Source organism: Symphalangus syndactylus, chromosome 8, assembly GCF_028878055.3.
Source record: "Symphalangus syndactylus isolate Jambi chromosome 8, NHGRI_mSymSyn1-v2.1_pri, whole genome shotgun sequence".
In the NCBI taxonomy this organism is placed as follows: domain Eukaryota; kingdom Metazoa; phylum Chordata; class Mammalia; order Primates; family Hylobatidae; genus Symphalangus; species Symphalangus syndactylus.
Window position 1 is genome coordinate 65,454,704 of NC_072430.2, and position 23,164 is coordinate 65,477,867.

General features: G+C 40.9%; 1 protein-coding gene across 9 annotated transcripts in view; it reads right to left on the reverse strand.

The window, feature by feature from the left end:
* GNG2 (G protein subunit gamma 2) overlaps positions 1–23,164 on the reverse strand; it is a 156,511-nt gene that overhangs the window by 37,258 nt on the left and 96,089 nt on the right. For 2 of the 9 annotated variants that reach the window (XM_055289371.2, XM_055289370.2), the window contains one exon: positions 12,161–12,293. The exons of the other annotated variants lie outside the window; for them this stretch is intronic. The gene's annotated coding sequence lies outside the window, so the exon portion shown is untranslated. The remainder of the gene's footprint in view (positions 1–12,160; positions 12,294–23,164) is intronic. 9 annotated transcript variants of the gene reach the window in all.

Sequence of the window (23,164 nt, forward strand, 5' to 3'; positions counted from 1 at the left end):
TAAGGATTAGGACCCGATACTTTAGAGATTTATTCAGGCCACTACAAACTCCCAGCAGTATTTAACACAATAGATGGCTTCCTTTTTCTTAAACAATTTCTTCGGTGATCTGCTCTTGACTTCGGTGATCTGCTCTTTCTTGATTATTTTACCAACCACAATTATTTTTATTTTATTAATTTATTTTAGAGACAGAGTCTCCCTCTGTCCCCCAGGCTGGAGTGCAGTGGTACAATTATGGCTAACTGCAGCCTTGACCTACTGGGCTCAAGTGATCCTCCCACCTCCCAAGGTCCCAGTAGCTGGGACCACAGATGAAAGCCACTACACCCAGCCCAGTCACAATTCTATTTCCTGTTTCTATGAGTTGTTTGACTATTTTAGATAATTCATAAAAGTGGAATCATACAGTATTTATCTTTTTCTGACTGGCTTATTTCACTTAGCATAATGTCTTCAAGGTTCACCCATGCTGTAGCACGTGAGAGGATTTCCTTCTTTTTAGGGCTAATAATCCATTGTGCATATATACCACATTTTCTTTTCTCCCTTTTTTTTTTTTTGAGCTGGAGTCTCGCTCTGTTGCCCAGGCTGGAGTGCAGTGGTGTGATCTTGGCTCACTGCAAGCTCCACCTCCCCTGTTCACACCATTCTCCTGCCTCAGCCTCCTGAGTAGTTGGGACTATAGGTGCCCACTACCATGCCCAGCTAATGTTTTCTATTTTTTAGTAGAGATGGGGTTTCACCATGTTAGCCAGGATGGTCTCGATCTCCTGACCTCGTGATCCACCCACCTCGGCTTCCCAAAGTGCTGGGATTACAGGCGTGAGCCACTGTGCCCAGCCCACATTTTCTTTATTCATCCACTGATGGACATTTGGGTTGCTTCCACCTCCTGGCTATTGTGAATAGTGGTGCCGTGAACATTGCTATACAACTATCTCTTTGAGATCCTGCTTTCAATTCTTTTGATATATACCCAGAAGAGGCATTGCTGAATCATATGTTAGTTCTATTTTTAACTTTTTTGAGGAAACTCCGTACTGTTTTCCAAAGCAGTTGAACCATTTTACGTTCTCACCAGCAGTTCCAATTTATCTACATCCTCACCAACACTTGGTATTTTTTCTGTTTTTGGATTCTTGTCTTGCTTTCCTGTCATTTCTTTCTCAATCTCCCTTCTTGGTTTGATTCATCTCCTTGATCCCCAGGTCTCAGAGTGTTTGCACTTTATTCTTGTATGTTGACACTCACCCCCCTCAGTGATCTCATTCACTCTCATGGCTGTAAACACTCTTTCTTTGCTTACATCTCCCGATTTTGTATCTTAGTTACAAATCTTGGCTCTCACCTCTAGGCCCATAGATCCACTGCCTACTCACCTTCTGTATGTGAATGAGCACCTCTCACTTGACATGTCCCCAACCAAACTCTTCTTTTCCAAACCTGCTCTTCTTATAGTCTTTCCCATAAAGCAGTCAACGGCAGCTCAATTTCTTCTGGTTGCTCAGATTAAAAACTTTGAGAGTCTTCTTACTGCTTCCTTTTGCTTCACATCTCACCTCCAACCTACCAGCAACCCCCTGGACTCTTCCTTCAAAATATAATCAGAATCCAACCCCTTATCCTCGTTCTACTGCTATCACACTAGCCTGGCCACCTATATTTCTGTATTTCTTTTCTCTTTCTTTCCTGTTTTTTTTTGTTTTTGTTTTTGAGACAGAGTCTTGCTCTATCACCCAGGTTGGAGTGCAATGGCATGATCTCGGCTCACTGCAGCCTCCCGGGCTCCCGGGCTCAAGCAATTCTCCCACCTCAGCCTCTCTAGCAGGTGGGACTATAGGCGCATGCCACCACCATGGGTTGGTGCCATCCTTGCAGTGATGAGTAAGTTCTCACTCTGAGTTCAGGTGAGATCTGATTGTTTAAATGAGTGTGGGGCCTCCTCTCTCTTCTCTCTCTCTTCTCCTCTCTCTCTTTCTCTCTCTCTCTGATGTGCCTGCTCCCCCTTCACCTTCCACCATGATTGGAAGCTTCCTGAGCTCCTCACAAGAAGCAGATACTGGCACTACAGTATCCTTACAGCCTGCAGAATCATAAGCCAATTAAACCTCTTTTCTGTATAAATTACCCCCACTCATGTACTTCTTTACAGCAATGCAAGAATGGAACAACACAAGTGATACATTTAATAGTGAAAGGTCGCCTTCAAGGACTCATATTGTATCTTTCTGTTTTGGGGAAACACTTCTGAGGCAAACCAGAAACAGATTTTGCAGATGAAGAGACAATAGAGAGATCAGGTGATGTGACCAAGGTCAAAGATGATGACCAGAAGTCAAGTTTTGTGTCTCTGAGAACAAGAGCTTGCACTAAGAAACCCTAGGAAACAAAGTCCTTTTTCACGCTAGTTATTTCCTGTGAAAATGACTAGTTTCCTCTGTAAAGTAGGGCCAAGGATAGAGCTCTCATCTGAAATCATTTTGCTTTGATAGTGGGTATAGATTAGTCAGGCTGCTGGTTACTGTGTCCCTCCTCATCAAGAAATGTGGATGGGCCGGACAAGGCTTTTTTGTCGCTGGAATAAAGCAAAGCTGATGCTACTAAGAGAAATTAGCATGTTCTGACTATATTTACACAGTGCATTAACCAAATATGCCAAAAGCAGCACACACAAAGGAATTGGAAGACCAGCTCATGCCTGCTTAGGGTATCGTTTGCTTGGCTGAGAGTTATTCAGTGTCACATGGCTTGAGGCTAACATGAACGGGCCACCTTACAGAGAAGGAGTGGTGATTGGTACTCTGCATAGAAACTTCATGGAATTTCTAGAGATAGATGTTTTTATTACTGGTGAACTTAAAATTAAGGTGATATATTTTCTTCTGGCTGACAAGAACAGAAAATATCATCCTAGCAAATAGTTTTCTTGAGGCACTGAGCCGCCTATAAACATTTTCATTTATCTCTCTAACTGGCATCAGAGCAGCCTGCGCCACAACTGTTGCCAGCCTCTTGTCTCAACACCAGCCTCATATTGTCCTTGTGCGTTCCACCCTACCAAGGGTAGAGGGATCAAGGAAGCTCCTGTGGCAAACGGATTCAGTTTTATCTCATCCTAAAAAAAGTACTGTAATGTCATGAAAAATTAAGCCAAAACTGAGGAGGAAGGAGAGATAGACATGACTTTTAGTTTTAACACTTGTCTATTCATTAACCCCACCCACCTCCAATCACTTTTGGCTCCGGGTACATATGGCTTATATTTATGACTAATGCCTGGTATTCTTTCTTTACCTTGGGCCTTGTTTGGAGGAGCAAATACTGCTGGAGCTGCTAGTGGGTTCGGTGATTTACGGATACCCATTTCAGAAACCCCGTGTGTCCTGAAAGGCTGCTTAGTGCCTCTTGATTCTCAGCATCCTCGCATTCTTTTCACTTCTGCAGCAAATGTTAGATGAGTCATGCAGATATGAACTGCATCCACCATTGGGGTAGATAGGAATGGGATGAACAGAAACAGTCCGTGGCCGCATTTCAGCAGCTATTTAAAATAGCTGGAAAGGAAACAACAAGCAGCCCTGTACCTAAGCCAGGTTACTTGCTGGCTGGCCCTTTAACTGAGGTGACTTCTGATTAAGCAAATGAGTCTGATTCATTTTACAGAGGTCTAATTAATGCTATACCATTACAGAGTCACTTCAAAATCCCAGGATTTGGTCCTACAAACCCTAAGGTCAGTAATCTCAGTTGCTTGGGAAATACTTCTTATTCCTGAGCTTCACATTTAGATAAATGACAGAACAGAATCTTTAATAAAAGTCTTAAAAAATGCCTAAAGTTATAGTTCGGTGAGAACAATGAAAGCACATCATTTATTATAGCCTACGGCTTAGTTCTCACAGTTATTGTGATGGTATGGAGGCTAGAAAAAGGCAAACACCCGGCCGGGGCGCGGTGGCTCACGCCTGTAAATCACAGAACTCTCTAGCAGCTCCAGCAGGATTTGCTCCTCCAAGCAAGACCCAAGGTAAAGAAGGAATACCAGGCATTAGTCATAAATATAAGCCATATGTACCCGGAGCCAAAAGTGATTGGAGGTGGGTGGGGTTAATGAATAGACAAGTGTTAAAACTAAAAGTCACGTCTATTTCTCCTTCCTCCTCAGTTTTGGCTTAATTTTTCATGACATTACAGTATTTTTTTAGGATGATAAAACTGAATCCGTTTGCCACAGGAGCTTCCTTGATCCCTCTACCCTTGGTAGGGTGGAACACACAAGGACAATATGAGGCTGGTGTTGAGAGAAGAGGCTGGCAACAGTTGTGGCGCAGGCTGCTCTGATGCCAGTTAGATAAATGAAAACGTTTATAGGCAGCTCAGTGCCTCTAGAAAACTATTTGCTAGGATGATATTATCTGTTCTTGCTAGCCAGAAGAAAATATAGCACCTTAATTTTAAGTTCACCGGTAATAAAAACATGAAATTACAGGTGTGAGCCATCGCACCTGTAATTTCCAGCACTTTGGGAGGCCAGGTGGGTGGATCACAAGGTCAGGAGCTCGAGACCAGCCTGGCCTGCATGGTGAAACTCCGTCTCTACTAAAAATACAAAAAAATTAGCTGGGTGTGGTGGTGCACGCCTGTAATCCCAGCTATTGAGAGGCTGAGGCAGGAGAATTGCTTGATCCCAGGAGGCGGAGGTTGCAGTGAGCCACGATCTTGCCACTGCAGTCGAGCCTGGACGACGGAGCGAGACTTGGTCTCCAAAAAAAAAAAAAAGACAGAGAGAAAGGCAAATACCCAATTGAGACTTCAGAGGAGACTTGGTATTTCTAGGAAGTGTTTTGGGGTCACGACAAAAACCTCAGGATTCTAATTACACAAGGGGATCAGCTCATGTTTTCTTCTCATTTGCAAAAAAAAAAAAAAAAAAACCAAAAACAACAACAAACCACCAGAAGACTTTATTTTAAAAACTTTCAGCCTTCCTTTACATAACAGATCACTCTTTCTAAACATCTAGGTGGCCTTATTTAATCTAACTGGGCAATTGAACAGAAATCCTGCCAGCCCTCTGGGCCTACTTTCCTTTCAAATCTCAGTGTCATCAAGCGATTTCAGGCTTGCCTATTTAATGTGCCAGGCAGTGCTTGGAGCTAGGGATAAAACAGGGAACCAGGCACAGCCCCTATTTTTAGGAAGCTTACACTCTAAAGGTAAAAACAGACCCATAAATAGGGAATTTCAACATGGTGTGATTTGTACTAAGATAGGAGAAAGCCCAGGGTATGGTGGAAACACCTAGAAGAGGCATTTTTTGTTTTTCAGAGAGAAAGAAAATTTTAGTTTATAGTACTAATGTGAAATATAGCAATCTGTTATATTGAATAAGAATTTTTCTCTAGCTAATAAACACAGCTCAGTGCACTCCCTCAGTTAGCAAGGAAGTGATATAAATTGATTTTCGATCCTGGGCAATCTGATGAAGATAAACTAGAATCAGAATTTGAAGCAATGACATCAAGAATCAGACCTGCCTGACTTCTGAGGTCTCCTGTTACTGTTATTCACCCAATGAGTCTTAATTGAAGTAGACCCACTGGGCGAATAACAGTAAATAACAGGAGACCTCAAAAGACCTGACTTTTGAGTAAATACCAGTAAATAACATGAGACCCTGACTTACAAAAGAAAATGTGAATTGGAAGAATTTTAATACTACTAAATGAGAGAATGGGATCAGAGTAAAGAGGTGTGATGACTGTAATTCAAAATGACATCAGCTTCGGAGAAGTAATAGAAATTTGATCCCAGACAAAACTATTTATCATGTTGTTGGACTGACTGTCCACTTAAATGAAATTATCTGACCAAATGGAACTGCTAATGGCGAGGAAACACAAAACATTGTTGTAGGGCTTTCTCCTTAGTTCAGCTAAAAACGGGGTCCTTGTCACACAACCATGAAAAATTAGGCTTGCAGACAGTTTGAAGGGTGAGAAGGACAGGGTATGTTGGGTGGAAAGAAAAAAACGGGAAACAGGTACCCTTAGCAAAGCCATAGTCCTGCTAACAGGCTTCCATTCTCACAGACTGAATCCCAGGTTCCACACCGGAAAAGGGAGAGACCAGGCTCCTCCCCCTTGCAAAATGGCGCCAACTTCCTGAGGCTCCACCCCAGCGTGCACTCCACCCAGTGCGCAGGCCGGTCGGAGTTTCTCCAGGAACCTCTTTATGCTTGGCTGTCTCAACATGAGAAGGCAAGTGCATGTATCAGTGGTCATTTTGGGTTTCTCACCGCGTGCTGAGCACCAAAAAGGTGGCCTATGTTCCTGGCCATCCTACTGTGACTTCTGAAAAAAATTAGTCCAAAACTCATTCTACCGTCAGATATAAACTCGCTCTTTTTTTTTTTTTTCTTACACACGAGTCTGCTTTTGTCCATAGTTTCTATGACTTGTTTAGAAGGGAAGAGATGGAATATTTGTGAAAGTTAAGATCTAAAATCTGCTTTCTGCTTTGTTCTTCATGACTTTTTTTTCCTAAATAAGCTTAAATGTGCGTTGGTGAAGCTTGGTGTTGGAAGCAAACATAAAGTCAAACTGATGATTTCAGGAGACTTCGGAGGACAGAAAAATGACACCATCAGATTGAGAACTCATTACTGTTTCTTTAAAAAAAAAAGTGTACAATTTTTAAAAAAACTGGACACTTTACCTTCTCAATGTCCCTAGACCTCTGTTTTCTCAGTCATTTACTCAGCTTAAAAAGAAAGAAAGAAACAAACAAACAAAAACAACTGATCACTTCCTTGGAGCCTTTTTCTCTTTGGCCCTACTTCATCCTGACTTCTCCAAGTATATTTAAGACTTCAGGCCAGGCGCAGTGGCTCACACCTGTAATCCTAGCACTTAGGGAGGCAGAGGTTGGTGAATCACTTGAGGCCAGGAGTTTGGGACCAGCCTGGCCAACATGGTGAAACCCCATTTCTACTAAAAAAAAAAAAAAAATTACAACAAGTAGCCGGGCATAGTGGTGCATGCCTATAATCCCAGCTGCTCAGGGGGCTGAGGCAAGAGAGTCGCTTGAACCTGGGAGGCGGAGGTTGCAGTAAGCTGAGATGATGCCACTGCACTCCAGCCTGGGTGATGGAGTGAGACCCTGTCTCAAAAAATAATATAAAATAAACGACTTCAATGTCAAGTCTTGCATAAGAGAATTTGAGCAGCAGGCCCCCAAGAAGGCAGCATCCTCTGATTTTCAGAGGAGCAGATTCTGAGCGCTTCCTAATTTGTGTACATTTTAATTATCTTTACCTACAATGGCTATACCATGGGTTGGGAAGAGGTTAGCCTCAAAGAGTCCCAGAATCTATTCAGGTCTATTGTCACCTGGATCCTCTGCCATATACTAACTGATCAAGTTACTTAAACATCCAGTCTCAGTTTTTCAACTGTAAAATGGGAACATTTTTGAAAAATTTTAACTGACATATATGTTATATTGTATATGTTAATTGTATTATGTGTTATATTATTAATTACATAATTGCATATAATAATTCATGGGGTACACAGTGATATTTTCATACATGCATACAACATGCAATGATCAAATCAGGGTAATTAGCATATCCATCACCTCAAACATTTATCATTTCTTTGCATTGTGAACATTCAAAAATCCTCTCTTGTAGCTATTTGAAAATACAAAATCAATCATTGTGAACTTCAGTTACCCTACAGTGCTATGGAACACTGGAACTTATCCCTCCTATCTAGCTGTGATTTTGAATCCTTTATAAAATGAGAGTTAAAGAATATACTTCTTAGGGTTACTGTGGGGATAAAAGAAGATGGTTCATGTCCAGTGCTTAGAATAGTGCCCTGTACACAGTGCAAGCTTAACAACTGCTGTGTGTTATTAGGATGATGAACACAAGGGCAGAGATGACAGGCAGCATTGTCAGACGTGCACGAGGACAGGATGTTTTCTAGATGCTAAGTGAGACCAGTGTTTACCTCCAATTATTTACAATTTCAGTAGATGCCTGGCTTTGGAAAATACCATGCTCAGAACTGTAATATAATAGTAATGTGTCTCAGTCTATGTATTGCGGCTTGCCTAACAAATTAAGATGAATCTCATCATGGACTTTTCTCCTTAGAGCAACTTAGGTTGTCAAGGGCTGTTTCTTCCTCAAGGTTCCTCTGCTGAATCTCAGAGCAGAAGTTTGTTGTGGCATTGACTCTCTTCCTCTTCCTTCTTGCCTCTGACCTGCAGTATTATACCTTCAAACAGCAAAGACTCTCACTGAGGTAACACATATAGGCCCAATCTTCCTAAGTGTTTTATATTTCAAAATTACCTCTCCCATCCCATTCTTCTCTATTAACTAATCTCAACTCAAATGAATAAGCCTGATGATGTACTACTAATTTCAAGTAAAATGATTGGTAGTGATGACTGATATATAAATAGTACTTCATAATTTAATAGGGGTCTTCCACGTATAGTATGCCATTTTGACTTCATAGCTATTCTATGATATCTAGGTGGGTGTTATCATTCCTATTTTCAGATTAAGAAGCCAGGGCTCAAGTGAATTAGCTGGCTTGCTCTAGTCTACAAAACTGTTAAGGGACCTCAGTTAGGAACCCAAAGCTGCTTCGGTGGTCTGTGAAGCCAATCTCAATATGATGTTAGTTGCTTAATTTATAAGGTATGAATGACCAATAGCTTAAGCCTATCAATAAATATGCACATTTAAAAAGAGACCTGAAAAGGATCATAATTTTATAACTACAGAATGAAGGCTGGGATAGGAAGTACGAATTCCAATATCTCTGAGCAGAGAATCTTTCTGATTTTTGTTGCCCGTTCCTGCTGACCCGCATGATCAGCCCTAGGCAGAGGTGTCCCAGAGTCTGTTGAAGCTAAAGCTGAGTCCACCTCTACCCCCAGGGAATCTGGGATCCTTTCCTGTCACAAGCAAGGGTTGTATTCCATTTTTATCTTAAATTCATATACATTTTACATTCTATTCCATGTCTATATACATATTTTCAAATAAAATAAAGTGAAACTTTTACCATATTAATCTTGGCACATGGTTGCAATTTCTCCATTTAAGAAAGTGCTAAGATAGCATGAAATCCATTTAAGGTCAGCCAAACAAATATTTATTCATTAAATCAAATCAAGAACATATGTCTGTGTGTGTACGTGTGTATTGTGTGTGTGTATATATGTGTATATATGTGCACACATATACATATATATACACGCACACACATAATACACACACACACACATACATATATTTGCCAATACAGAATATAAAATGTAAACATGTATACATATATTTGTGTATGCATGGGGAAAAGTGAACACTAACCATCAAATTTCACAGTTTCAAAAAATGTGAATCTGTACACTGACCCTCTCTTAACCGCTACAGTTCAAATCCAAATCTCGAACTTCCTGATTTGAATTCGCTTACCCCCATGTAATTCTAACTTAAGACCTAAGACCAAAAGGGAATCCTCTTTGAAATGCTCCCTCTCACTCTGGGCACCATCTTGAAGGTTCCAACAGAAAGGGCAACACATCAGCTTACCATGGCAGCAATTCGCCAGTCCACAACAGAAAAAAGCCTTAGACAGGCTCCAAGCATTTCCTGCTTCGTGCCTATTTTCTCTGCTCAGTTGTCATTTTTAAGTAAGGGTATTTTGTGAAAAACAAAACCACCCTGTACATGGGAAACCATAAAGAAAGTTATTTGCCAGAAAGAACTGCCTTGCTAACAAAACGTATGTTGGCATGTTTAAAGACAGAGCTCCTGGGGCTGCCTTGAGTAAGTCTTGCTGAAAGTGTCTGCATGGCATTATACACAAGGCTTTCCCTTCTCCTCTGCCCCCACCCTGCAGCCTTGGAAATTTGCAGTTGCAATCTTTGACTGGACTCTATTGAGACTTTCCACCCCCGGCTGCTCAGGAAACACATACCAGCAAACAGAATGAAAGGGCCTTTTATAAGCAGGAGTCCGTTATGTCTTAAACAGACTCCCACAGAAAGACTTTTTTGTTTCTTACTCTTTAGGAAAAACTGAGCTCCTTCTGAAAAGTCTTTGGAGAGGGAGAAGAAACCAAAGACAGGGAGAAGCCTCAAGGGAGGAAGATAGGCTAGGGACAAAGGAGGGGCAGTGGAAATTATCAGAGAGGTTGAACTCTACTTCTTTAAGGTAAAAGTGACAGTGTTGGATGGCCGCTGATAGGGGTAGGGGTCAGGGTGTGGTTGTCAGGGCTAAGAGGGGAGTTGGCTGCTACTACTGCTTGGAGTCTTCCCCCTCACCAACTACCACCATCCCCAAAAGAGGGAGTCATCCATAGCAAAAAACACTGAGAGACTCCAGTGCTCTGGTCTCCAGAAAAGTTTCAGGAAACTAGATTTTTGCTAAGTAAACTTAATTTCTTGTCTTTTTCTTCTCCTTTTCCTTTTATCTAAAAAGCTACATTTTCTGTTTTACAAGGTTCACAAGCAATTTCTTTCCCATGATAGTATCCTAGTTTCTCACAGAAAAAGTAGTTTCTCTCTCTTTTATAAGAAAGCATAATCTCCATTGTTTCAGACATCCCCAAATCACAGTAGTCTGAATTGTCGGAGTTCTAGCTGCCAGAGGATTACACAAACACGCATATACACACAGAAAATGGAGGAAATGTAAAAGTCTTATTAGTTCATTCTTTATTAAACATTTAATAACCACTTAGAGTTCAGGTGGTATCATTTATGAAGAAAATGCTAAAGAAAATAGTGCAAAGGAACAAAATGATAGTTTCAGAGATTTGGTTGTATTAAGAAAGGAAGAGAAAATGATGGTGTTATTGCAAATCTGTATGGGTTTAATTAAAACAGAATCTCTGTGATACACTAAGTCAGCTGAAGTTAATGCTTATACATTTTTTATGAATTTTTTCATAATTTGAAAAATCCTTTTCAAGTTTAATTTATGAGGTCTCATGTTGCTTAAGTAGAGCAAAAACCCATTGGCATAAGAGCATCCACCTCTCAGCCTCTGAAGTAATGGCATTGATTTCTCCTGCTTTGTTGTCCTGGCCGCAGGTGTGAAAGCATTATGAAGTAAGCACTAGTTCAATATCCTGTGTGCACCCCATCCTCAGGGGCTCAATTACCTGCCTGTGTCCTAAGGAAGAAGAGAGTCCCTGTGGGTATGAAATAAAGCATTCTATGGTTTGGGCCTTCTTCCAACAATAAAAAGTTGTGCTTTAAAACATGCCTAACACAAAGTGAGTTTGGTAAGAATTGTGGAAATGTCAATTATTGGTTCCCAAACACTATTTTGTTTATATGTTCACTCCGGGGTCTCGAGTATTCTGCCTCTACTGGAGTCCAGGCCTTAGAAGAGGTGACCTTCTTTCAGGGAATAGTAATAGCAGTTAACACTTCTTACATACCATGAGGCAGACACTAAGTACTTTACTAGATTAATTCACTGAATTCTCACAACACTATGCGGTGCATACTATTTTATCTCCCATCTTACAGTTTTGGAACGGGAGGCACAGAGAAGTTAAGAAATGTGCTTAGTCACATAGCTGGTAGGTGACAGAGCTGGGATTTCAACCCTCACAATCTGGTTCCCGAGTCTGTACCTTTTTTCACCATACAATATAGCCTTTTAGGACACTGAATATGAAAGGACCTCAGAGATGACCTCATCTTAATTCTCTAATTTTATAGGAGAAAGAATGAGAGTCAATGAAATTAAGTGACTTATCCAGAGGAATATGGTGAGTTCTTGGCAATGTTTGCAGCAGAACCAAAATCACTCTAATCCTAATGAAATGTGTAAATACCACACCCTTCACGCCACCCAAAGAACTCAGGTTCTCCTAAGCAGCCCAGCTCCCATGTTTCCATGGCCCCAACAGTTGCAATTTATCGGTGCAATTTATCGGGGCTATGGAAATTCATGATGTCTTGGTTGAGAAAGATCAACATCTATACTGGCAGTAACACAGGTAAAATTCATGGTGAAGGCATCTTCCACTGCCTACATAGAATGAAACGGAAAGAGGGAATAAGAACCATTCAAGAAACACTATTCTAAGAGCTCAAAATCTCTGATGCTCACCTGGACCTTTCCATTTATAAATTCTCTCCAAAGTCAGTCTTTCCAATTGTATCTCGTAGTTTCATGTCATTCTGTTCCTATTGTTCAGAGTACTTCTGTATCATAATTTGTAATTATATTCTGCCTTCTGTATCTGTAAAGTCAACCAACCATAGATTGAAAATATTTGTTAAAAATGGATGGTTACATCTCTACTGAATATGTACAGATTTTTTTTCTTGTAATTATTTTCTAAAAATATAGTATAATAACTATTTACTTATATTGTATTAGGTATTATAATTATTATATTGTATTAGGTATTATAAATAATCTAGAGATGATTTAAAGTATAGGGGAGAGTTTATATAAGTTACATGCAAATATAGTTGTCCCTTGATATCTTCAGGGGATTGGTTTCAGGACCCCTGTGGATACCAAAATCTGAGGATGCTTAAGTCTTGCAGTCAGTCCTGCGTTAGTTCCAAATATGGTCCTCAGTATCCGCAGGTTCTACCTCCCACAAATACCATATTTTTGATCCAACCTTGGTTGAATTCTCAGATGCAGAACCCTTAGATACAAAGGGCCAACTCTACAATATCATTTTATACAGGGATTTGAGTATCCATGGATTTTGGTCTCCAAGGGGGGTTCCTAGAATCAATCCCCAACAGATACAGAGGGACAACGGTTTATATCTAACTGTGTATGTGTTTATATCTAACTGTGTAGCTCCCCAGCTAGACAGTACACTCCACGACAGGGGCCATATCTATTTTTATTTGCCTATAAATACCTAGAATCTGGTACACAAACAGGTGTTTGGTTAAAATTTGTTAAATAAACTTATACCAAAGCCTCAGCAACAGAGTGTTAAAAGATGATCTCCGTTTTGCCTGATAAACATCTGTTGTTCAGTGCTCATTATCTTTATCCAGTTACTGGACCATATCCATTACTAGGGCAGAACGTGTTCAAACAAACAAGTCTCAATCAGCCAAAGCTCAGCTGCCTTACAGATCCACGTTTCATTCAGGGTCCAGGAACCCACTAGCTGGGACTGGTTATGTTGTCAAACTGTAATCATCAAACTAAGGAAAAAGACCAGTCTAAAACATCAAAATTGGGGATACATGTATTACTTTTAAATTCTGAGGATAACTCATAGTATATGAGCTGGATTTGCTACAAAACACTTCTTCTGGGGACCTGCTTGAAAGGCTAGATAAAACAATTTTTGTTTGGCATGTGCAAAATTTATATGTAAAGCGCTATCTTTAAAGACTTTAAAGATGTTCAAAAACAAATTATTCTTTTAACATTTTAAGCATTATTCTTACAATCTTGTTTTCATATTATTGCATCAAACACTTCCATTATTATCCACAAAGAAAAGATTTTTTGAGTAATACTAAACACCACTCCAGTCACTTCTGAAATAAAGCAAAGTGTGAATTAATAGAGTTTCAATTAATGAAGAATTTCTCTAAGTTATAAAATTTAAGAGTAAAATTATAAAATTTAGAGTAAAATCATTAGAAGTTTTCTAGGCCGGGCGCGGTGGCTCACGCCTGTAATGCCAGCACTTTGGGAGGCTGAGGCGGGCAGATCATCTGATGTCGGGAGTTTGAGACCAGCCTGACCAACATGGAGAAACCCTGTCTCTACTAAAAATACAAAATTAGCCTGGCGTGGTGGCGCATGCCTGTAATCCCAGCTACTCAGGAAGGCTGAGGCAGGAGAATTGCTTGAACCTGGGAGGCGGAGGTCGCGGTGAGCCGAGATCACACCACTGTACTCCAGCGTAGGCGACAAGAGCAAAACTCGGTCTCAAAACAAAACAAAACAAATTTTTCCACATTCTATTTCCTTGATGATGATACACAAGAATTTCTCCAAAAACAGTAACACCTTGTTTATTTTAACCCTTTGACAATGAAGGCAATAAGAAAACAGATGCAAGTTCATAGTTTATTTTGTGCCTAAGTAACAAATCTGCTTTAATTTCTGTTCTGTAGCCGATCTCCAAGTATAACTTGTCTTATTTTTGTGTTATATAAGTTGGTGTATTTATTTTTTTACTTATTTTCACAGCATTAATTATTGGAAAGACAGTCTGCACACACAAGGCGAGGATTCTCTCATGGAGGTCACACCATAGATGAACAACTGTTCTTTTAGTTTTAGAAAATATCTCTGTGTAAGTTGGGATAATTTTAAAACATGGATTCAACCCTTTGCCTTATTTTATCAAGACGCAACTGCAAAATCTGCTCTTTTTTTTTTTTAAATGAAGGAGGTAAAAGTTGACTTTATTTTTTGGAAAAATGCTCTCAGCTGGGACTCATGTCTACATAAGGACAACTAAGAAGCAAAATTGGCCAAAGGCAGCTCTTTGCAGAGTGGAGACAGTGCAGCTCTTTACCATGGGCATGAAGACAGCGTGGCGACATGGTCAAAGCTTGTTAGGTCACCACCTCAGCAGGTGTCTTTGACACTGTCTAATAAAAATGCTTTTGGGATGGCTTTCCGCCCACTGTTTTGCCCCTGTCGCTTCTGGTTTATTATCCTGTAGCTTCTGTCTTCACTTTTGAGGGATATAGTGAGGCTTCTTTTTCAGTTTTTTATTTGTTTTTTGAGACGGAGTCTCTCTCTGTTGCCCAGACTAGAGTGCAGTGACACGATCTCGGCGCACTGCAACCTCCACCTCCCAAGTTGAAGCAATTCTCCTGCCTCAGCCTCCTGAGTAGCTGAGACTACAGGTGCCCGCCACCATGCCCGGCTAATTTTTGTATTTTTAGTAGAGACGGGGTTTCAACGTGTTGGCCAGGCTGGTCTCAAACCCCTCAGGTGATCCGCCCACCTTGGCCTTCCAAGGTTCTGGGATTACGGGCGTGAGCCACCACACCCGGCCAATGTATCAGTTTTTAATACAGTGTTTCTGAGGCTTAATAAGAAAATGATCCAAAGTTCAGATTTTCCTTTGTGATTAAAATAATCATGACCAAATATCTCAAAGGAATGATTTTTTTAAAAAAAGTCTGATTTTTACTTTCAGGGAAAAACACATCTCCCTTGATCAATCCTAAATACCTTTAATCAGAGGTAATTCAGTGTGTACAACATTTATACTATTTGCTGGAAGTTAAGTGATTTAAAAAAAGACATGGTTTTAATAAACTCTGCACTAGGCTAAGGTTCCAACTCACTCCCTGGAGGATGCTACATCTCACAGGAAGATTACAGAGGCGATTGCAGTATGAAGGCAACCAGCCATGTTGTTGCTGTCTGACAAATGGGATGCAATTTTCTTGTGCTTTACGCCTGGGGCTCAGTAAGTACAGCTATGGAAAAATTGTTTCTTCCCTATCCTTCTTCGTGGCAGCAGCTGGGATTCACTGGGAAGTGTGCTGACTGGTGGATGTTTTGACTCCAGAACATTTGGGGACTTTTCACTATGATGGAAGAAATTTCAGAAATGAGATACCATTTTGAAAGAGTAAGGATTAGCTTAGGATGTACTTACATGCCTAAGGGCTACCAAAGGTTTAGGGAAAGTCCATTAAATCATGTTTTTCCTAACTCTTACATCCTCCTCTCTAGCCACAGCCTTGCTTTCACCAGGCTCTGCCCACCAGTGCCCAAGCCAGCCCTGAACATGCCTGGCAGTGTAGATAAAATCAGATCTCCATCAATGGGTGAGGTCTGAAATAGATTTTGCTTCCTTAAGTCTCATAGCCAGGGACCTAGGAAACACCTGATCACCCAGATAATGCTCCCTTCATCCCACTGTTTTGGCTGGGTCTTCTGCCAGGCCTCAATCTCCAGTGGCCAGACCTTCTTCTCTGAATTTTAATAAATGCTATTAGATGGGAGGCCGCTTCAAAGCTGGCAGATGGCCCTGGAAGCCTCACACTATCCACTACCTGACATACCCTGTCCATCACACTGCACCCCTGGGTACCTACACAAACCTGGGTATGGTCCACAGCAGCCTGGCACTGCTCCACCACACCGCAGGCAGGTTTAGGCCTCCCAGCACCTGGCTCTTCTACTCCTGGGCTTCCTCCCCCTCAATGGCCACTGTTGAAGCTGTGCCAGCTACGAATCCACTCTCCCAGGAGAGAAGTTTAATTGGATTAATTTCCATTTCTTTTTTTTTTTCAGGATTATTTTAGTGGAAAATTTTTAGCATTTTGAGATGTTATAACACTGGCATCCTAGAGACCGAAATATGAAATAACTTAGCACAAAATAGGTCCTCGTGGGAAGCCAATGTGCACATTTTCCCACCATATTCTGCCAACGGTGCACTATTCTCAACTACTCCATTTATCTCTAGGGGGCAAATAATGGATGTGTTCCAGCACCCACTCAATTTCTGTGTTTTCATCTGGCTGAAATAATAATAGATGTAAAATATGGCTCTCTGTCTAAAATTAGCCTCTGGTTAGACACTATCAGCTACCACTCAGCACAAGGAAATTTTACACAGAAATAAAATGATTACATAGGTAGAATGATGCATGATTTCATTTAATCAATAATTCTTTATTCTTTTGGTGCCTACTATATGTAGTATGTTGTACAGTAAGGGATAAAGAAACAAACAGGAATAGGCTCCTGTTCTCAAGGAGTTTCTCTTTGAGGTTGACTTTTTTATTCTTTTATAGTTTTACTGTATAACTGTAATGCCTCCTGCCCTGAAAATGACAGTTATTACAGGTTTAACTCACAGCAAATATTGTTACCTGTAACCTACCACCACAGTCTCAGGAGAACCCAAAAACCTGGTTGTAGCATTCTGCAGTGTTTCTTTGTCTGGGAACAGAATACAGCAGCTGTTTCCTAAGTTCTAAACACAGGACCTATAATTCACATATGTAGGCAAAAGTGATTCAGGCTAAGTATGTGTTCCTTTCAAAGCACTAATTTAGAGAAGTACCACTTTTTTTTTTCCAAATAGAATTTAGTCACAAAACATTTTAGAAAAATATCAATTTTCTGTTGAGGGGAAATCGTTTAAGGGCTGGGCTAAAATTCAGAGGAAGACTTTTGTTTTTGTTTTTTTTAAATAAAAAGCCACTTTATAAAAGAGAACGGATGGCTTCTAACATATCATATTTACCCATTTCCCCTCCCTAATTTTCCATTTACCCCAAATTCAATTTGTTTTCTTGCTGCCTCTCTAAGTCCCTCCTATATCCTCAGAGCAGCTTAGGTGTCTTTTGTGAATTCATTTATGCTCTTTGTTCCATTCATCATATTTAGGGCAGTAACAGTTTACAAGAAGCAAAACACATTATAAGTTAGTCATAATTATTACACTCAAATGCATCCTCTCCCTCATAATGGAGCAGAGGTGTAATATGACAAAATAGAAGTTTCTCAATCCAAAGCTGCCATCGTTATCTGTGAACCAGTGAACTGCCCTTCACAGAAGGCATTGGCTCTTTACCTTTAAGGATGGTGCCCTTATTCTAAGAAAAGAACAAAGAAGGTTAGTGGGAGTACAGGGAAGAGACAACTGAATTGATTCATACACTTAAGCTCTAAACATGGCCAACATCTCTTAGTAGCTGAAGTGAAATTGTAAATACTTTGGGTTACATAGTTTTCTGATAAAGAAAAGGCAAAGCAAACTCCTAAGTAGAAAGAAATGACCCTGAACTTTTAAACTCAAGCAGTCAGTCATGGAGTGACAGGCTCTTTGGCCTTGCCTGATGACAGCGTACATGACAGAAAGGCATGATGGCAGGGCATGTATCATCTTCGTCCATTTCCCCCAACTGAGACCCCAATCATACCATCTTCAGGTTTCTTCCAAAGTTATGCATAAGTGAGTGACTCTGGTCAGTATCAAAGACCAGTATTTGGTCTGTATTATACTTGAAAACACAAAAAACATAAAGAACTCTTCAAATGAAATCTGATAAAGCTAATAGCCCATGAGGATCTGTTCAACAAGTTGCATCAGCAAAGACCTCTCTTTGTTACCGGATCTACCAGATCCAGGCCGCAAAGGAGCTCCCTTAGACTGCTTTAATTAGGTATTTCACTTACAAATGAATTAATTAATTAGAGATAAGCACCTGAAAGCACATTACTCATGTGGTCTAGTTAAAGCTTTAAATAGATAAAAAAACTGCTGACACCTCATTACTATTAGATAATTTTACACGGGACTTAACACCCAAGATGATTTACCAAACCTCTTGCCAAAACAGCATTTATTCTAATCCCTCCCACACCTTGGGAACCTTAGCACAAGGATGCTTCAAGAAGATTCAGGGAGAAAGGATTAGAGCAGGAGCTATGGTTACTGTGGCCTGTGTTTCTTCATCAGTTTTTCTTTTAGACATAATGAAATGGCCTCAGATGGCAGTCCTTTTCCATTCTACCTTGGTCTGGCTTGTCCGTTTTATGTTGCCTAATAACTCCATTCAATGGCACAGTCATTTCTGGCAGCCTCCAGCTAGAATCAGAATGGTGGCAGACATACTCAAGAGCCAATATGGAATGACCCCATTCCCCCAAAAACAAGATGATTGCAGCTTCAATATCTTCTACAAAAGTAGATAATAAAAAGGCAAGCAAGCAAACAAAAAACCTTGAACTTTATATTGGATACAGTGACTCCCAGTTTTAAGCACACGTGGAAATTCTTACCTACAGATAAAATTTTAGTGATATTCTTCCCATTGTTTTTCATATATATGAAATGAAACATATGTATGAAAAAGGTATTTGGATATATGTAACATATGCATATATTATACATGCAACATATGCATAAATTATATACATGCAACATTTTCATTGTTGGTGGTCAGTTTTAAGGGAGAATATAGAGTACTTTAATCCTAATAATAGAACTTACGAATGTAACTTAAAGGAAGTCACTCCACTCCCACAGTAACTCCTAGTTTTACAGCAGTACTGAGCTCTGTGCTTATTCCTTTATCTAGAGCACAGCTTTTTGATCTGTTGCTCCTCCATACAACCTCTAGACCTCCTCTCTACATCTCTGCTTCTTCCCTGATCCCAAAGGTGATGACAGTGGGGGAAAGGACCATTCATCCTGTACTGCCCTCTCATCCTATGATCCCATAGCACCTGTTCTTTCCGCTCTCCCCCATAAACTTATTTGTTTATTTTTAGAGACAGGGTCTCACTCTGTCACCCAGACTGGAGTGCAGTGATGCGACCTTATCTCACTGTAACCTCTAACTCCTGGGCTCAAGCAATCTTCCTGCCTCATCCTCCCAAGTAGTTGGGACTACAGTCACAAGCCACCACACTGGCTAATTTTCTTTTTTAAAAATTTTTGAGAAACGAGGTCTTGCCATGTTGCCCGTGCTGGTCTCAAACTCCTGGCCTCAAGCGAGCTTACTGCCTCAGTTTCCCAAAGTGTTGGTATTACTGGCATGAGCCACCACACCTGGCCTACTTTTTAATGCTTCTATCATCCTCCAACTTATCAACTTTTAAAAAATATAAACATACATTACAGGTGAAAGAATAAAACAAGGAACACCTACATCCAACCACCTAGAGTTAATAATGGTCACTTTTACTTCCCCTGTCCCTCTGTCTCTCCTGCCATTTGAAACTAGGTAGCAGATATCACAAGACTTCATTCCTAAACACTTCACAGTATCATCCCTTTGAAAGCAGAAACATAAGCTTACAGGTTCAATTAATTAATTTCTAGCCAATTTAGTGAGCTTCAGCAGTTTTACTTAAACATTTGTTTTCATTTTTCTTGGGCTATCTTCCACCTCAAAGAAACAAAACACACACATAGACACACACACACACACACCCAAAACCAAGCCAGTAGCTGAAATACACGTTGCAGCATAATATCTGATGTAAGGTTTTTATAAAGACTGCTCACACAATGTTGTTCACCTGTGTGGTGCCTTTGGCCTCATATTAGAATCACTGACATCTTAGAAGAAAGCATCCAGGCTGGTAACCTTGTAGGGAATAGCTCTCTCGAGAATGTCAGACTTGGTCAATTATGCAATTGTTTTGGGAATTTTACCCCTGGGCACTTCTGGTTTGTCTGAAGAAGCCCAGCAGTAATGAAAGTGGACAGGACTCCACCCACAGAGGAGTTTTGTCCTAGCGATGGTGTCAGGCATCTCTGGAAAGACCTTCACCAACCAGGGCAGCCGTAGCAACAGCAGGAAGTGACCATCTCTCCCTCACCTAACTGGAATCAGTGAGGGTGTAACATTATCAGGACACATTCAGTATTTAGGCTGAGCCACTGGAATTAAGGGATTTTGGGGGTTAGGGTGTGGGGGTGGAAGATGGGAGCAGCTCACAGTCCTGCCTAAGGTACAAGGGAATCTTAGTGCTCTCTTCCTTTTCTGGCCATTCTTTCTTCCCCATCTCCCAAGAATAATGAAAGCTAACATTTATATATGGCTGAGAGGCAGTGCAGCAAAGTGGTCAAGAGCTTGCACTCTGGGCCACACTGCCCAAGTTTGAGTCTCAGTTCTGCCATTTACTCAATATGTGATGTTGGGCAAGTTGCTTAACCTGTGTGCCTCCATTTCCTCATCTTGAAAGTGGGGATGATAACACCACCACATATTTCCTGGGAGCTTGTGAAGAGTAAATAAGTTAATATATGTAAAGCACCTAGAACAGTGCCTGACACTATTAGCTATATTTTTTTCATTTACTAAGCAATTACTTTATATAAAGCCCTTTTCATGCTTCAACTCCTTTAATCTAACAATAACAACAACAACCAAAAAAAATAAGAAAAACGCTATCAGGACGGGCATGGTGGCTCACGCCTGTAATCCCAGTGCTTTGGGAGGCCAAAGTAGGCAGATCACTTGAGGCCAGGAGTTTGGAGACCGGTCTGGGAAATATAGTGAGACCCTGTCTCCATAAATGTTTTTTTAAAAAATTAGCCAGCCTTGGTGGCATACACCTGTAGTCTTAGCTACCCAGGAGGCTGAGGTGGCAGGATTACACGAGCCCAGGAGTTAGAGGTTACAGTGAGCTATGATAGCACCACTGTACCCCAGCCTGGGCAACAGAGCAAGACTCTGTCTCTTAAAAAAAAAAAAAAAAAAAAAAAGCTATCATTACTCTCATTCCACAGATGAGGAAAATTAAGTTCAGATTAAGTTCACTAAATTTCCAAGATTTCCCAGTCAGTAAGTGGTGGGGCCACAATTTGAACTCAGACAATGGGTCTCCAAGGTCACATCTTTGGCCATTCAGCTCTGTGGCTTCCCAAGTCAGGACACAAGAACACCAAGTTACTGGTTAGGGACTACTTCATTCTCATAGGCCTTGATAACCATTCCCTTCCCTACCCCATAACAGAATTCATATTTTCCCACCCCAAGCACACACATACATACACATGTACATAGGGTTTTTATAAGGCTTATTCCATTAAAGCATGACACCAAGCCATGTTACACTTTGTTTTGCGTTGCTGCACACGCCAAAACTGACCAATGGTACTGACAAGCCCCTGCCCCAGCTTCCAGGGCCCTGACCACATTCCCCTGTCACCCCCCAATTGCACCACTAGACAAATTCTGAGCTAGGAGCACAGTTCCCAACTGTAAACCTCTTTGTTAAATAATGGCTCAAAACTGACGTGAGTAGCAGTGATGCATTTCAGAAGTTCAAAAACTAAAGACAAAAGGGAGGAAAGTAGGTTGTTCTGGAAGCTCTGCCAGCTAATTCCATGTAGACAGGTGACCCATATTATGTCAATTAAGTGCTGTTCTAGAGGCATGCTGCCACGGGCTTTTTACAACATTGAACATTTTAGGGTAATGGGGAGACAGATTAAGGTTTGCTGAATGCACCAGGGCCTTTCCTTTGTAATTCAATTAATAGAACAAGGCATGGACTTTTGTTGAAATCCTCCCAGGTGGATGAAAGGCAAAGTGGGGCACAGACTTTTAAGTCCATGAGGGTTAAAGTAGGCTCAGGCAAGGCTGTTCAGCTTCTGGAGTGTGTGCCATGTGCAAAGATGGGGCACAGCAGTGTTTGCCCACGAAGCCCAGGTAGATAATGAGGGGTAAAAGGTACCTGGCTAACAGAGTCTTGAGACCTCCTGCCCCAGCTGAGATCTCTCGCTTCCTGCCCAGTGGCTGTCACTTTCCCCCTTCCTTCCATCCCTGGGCTTTTGAACACTTCCATATCCTGAATTCCTTTTCTCAAAATGCTTCCAGGAAAATGTATCAGTCCTTTATGATTTGGCTTCCAGCTCCTTCTTCAGCCTCATTTCTTGCTGTGACTCCCTCTGACCACACTGGCCTTTTTCAGTTCCTTAGCTAGCCCCCCTCTTTCCTGCCTCAGGGCCTTTGCACGCATGCCATTTGTTCATTTGTTTTCTGCCTGTCATGACTCTACCAGCAACTCTCTTAGTGACCTCAAATTCATCCTGCAGATCTCCATTTTCCTGGCTTCCTGGAATACTGCTAATGTCTAGACATAAATACAGTTTCCAAATATATATTTGTGGTTATATTATTGTACATCTTCCCCACTAGACAGGAACCTCCATGTTGATGCCTGTCTTGGTTCACAGTTACATACATATCATAGCTTCCGCCCTACGCCGGGTACTAAATATTTATTCATTGTTGAATGAATCCATGAACGAATGGATCAATTCCATTCTTTCAGAGTCCTGGTCTCTCAATGTGTTTCTTTTCTCAATTTGTATGCTGCTTAAAGGATCTTGAGTCTGAGGCATCAACCAAAGCAACAGTAGGATTTTCAGAAAGGAATGGTTGTAGGCTGTTGGGAAGAACTGCAAGAGGCCAGCTTTCCACAGTCCATTTCTCTTCATTTCTGGCTATTAGTGCCTTCATCAATGCACAGACAGATGCCCGAAGATGTCAGAGGTTAGCTTATTAACAAATGAGCTACACAAACTTCCTCAGTATTCATACTCAAGGGGGAGAGAAGTCAAATTTGGGCCCTGGAGCTACATGCAGCTCTGAAGGGGGTGCCTCTGCCTACAAA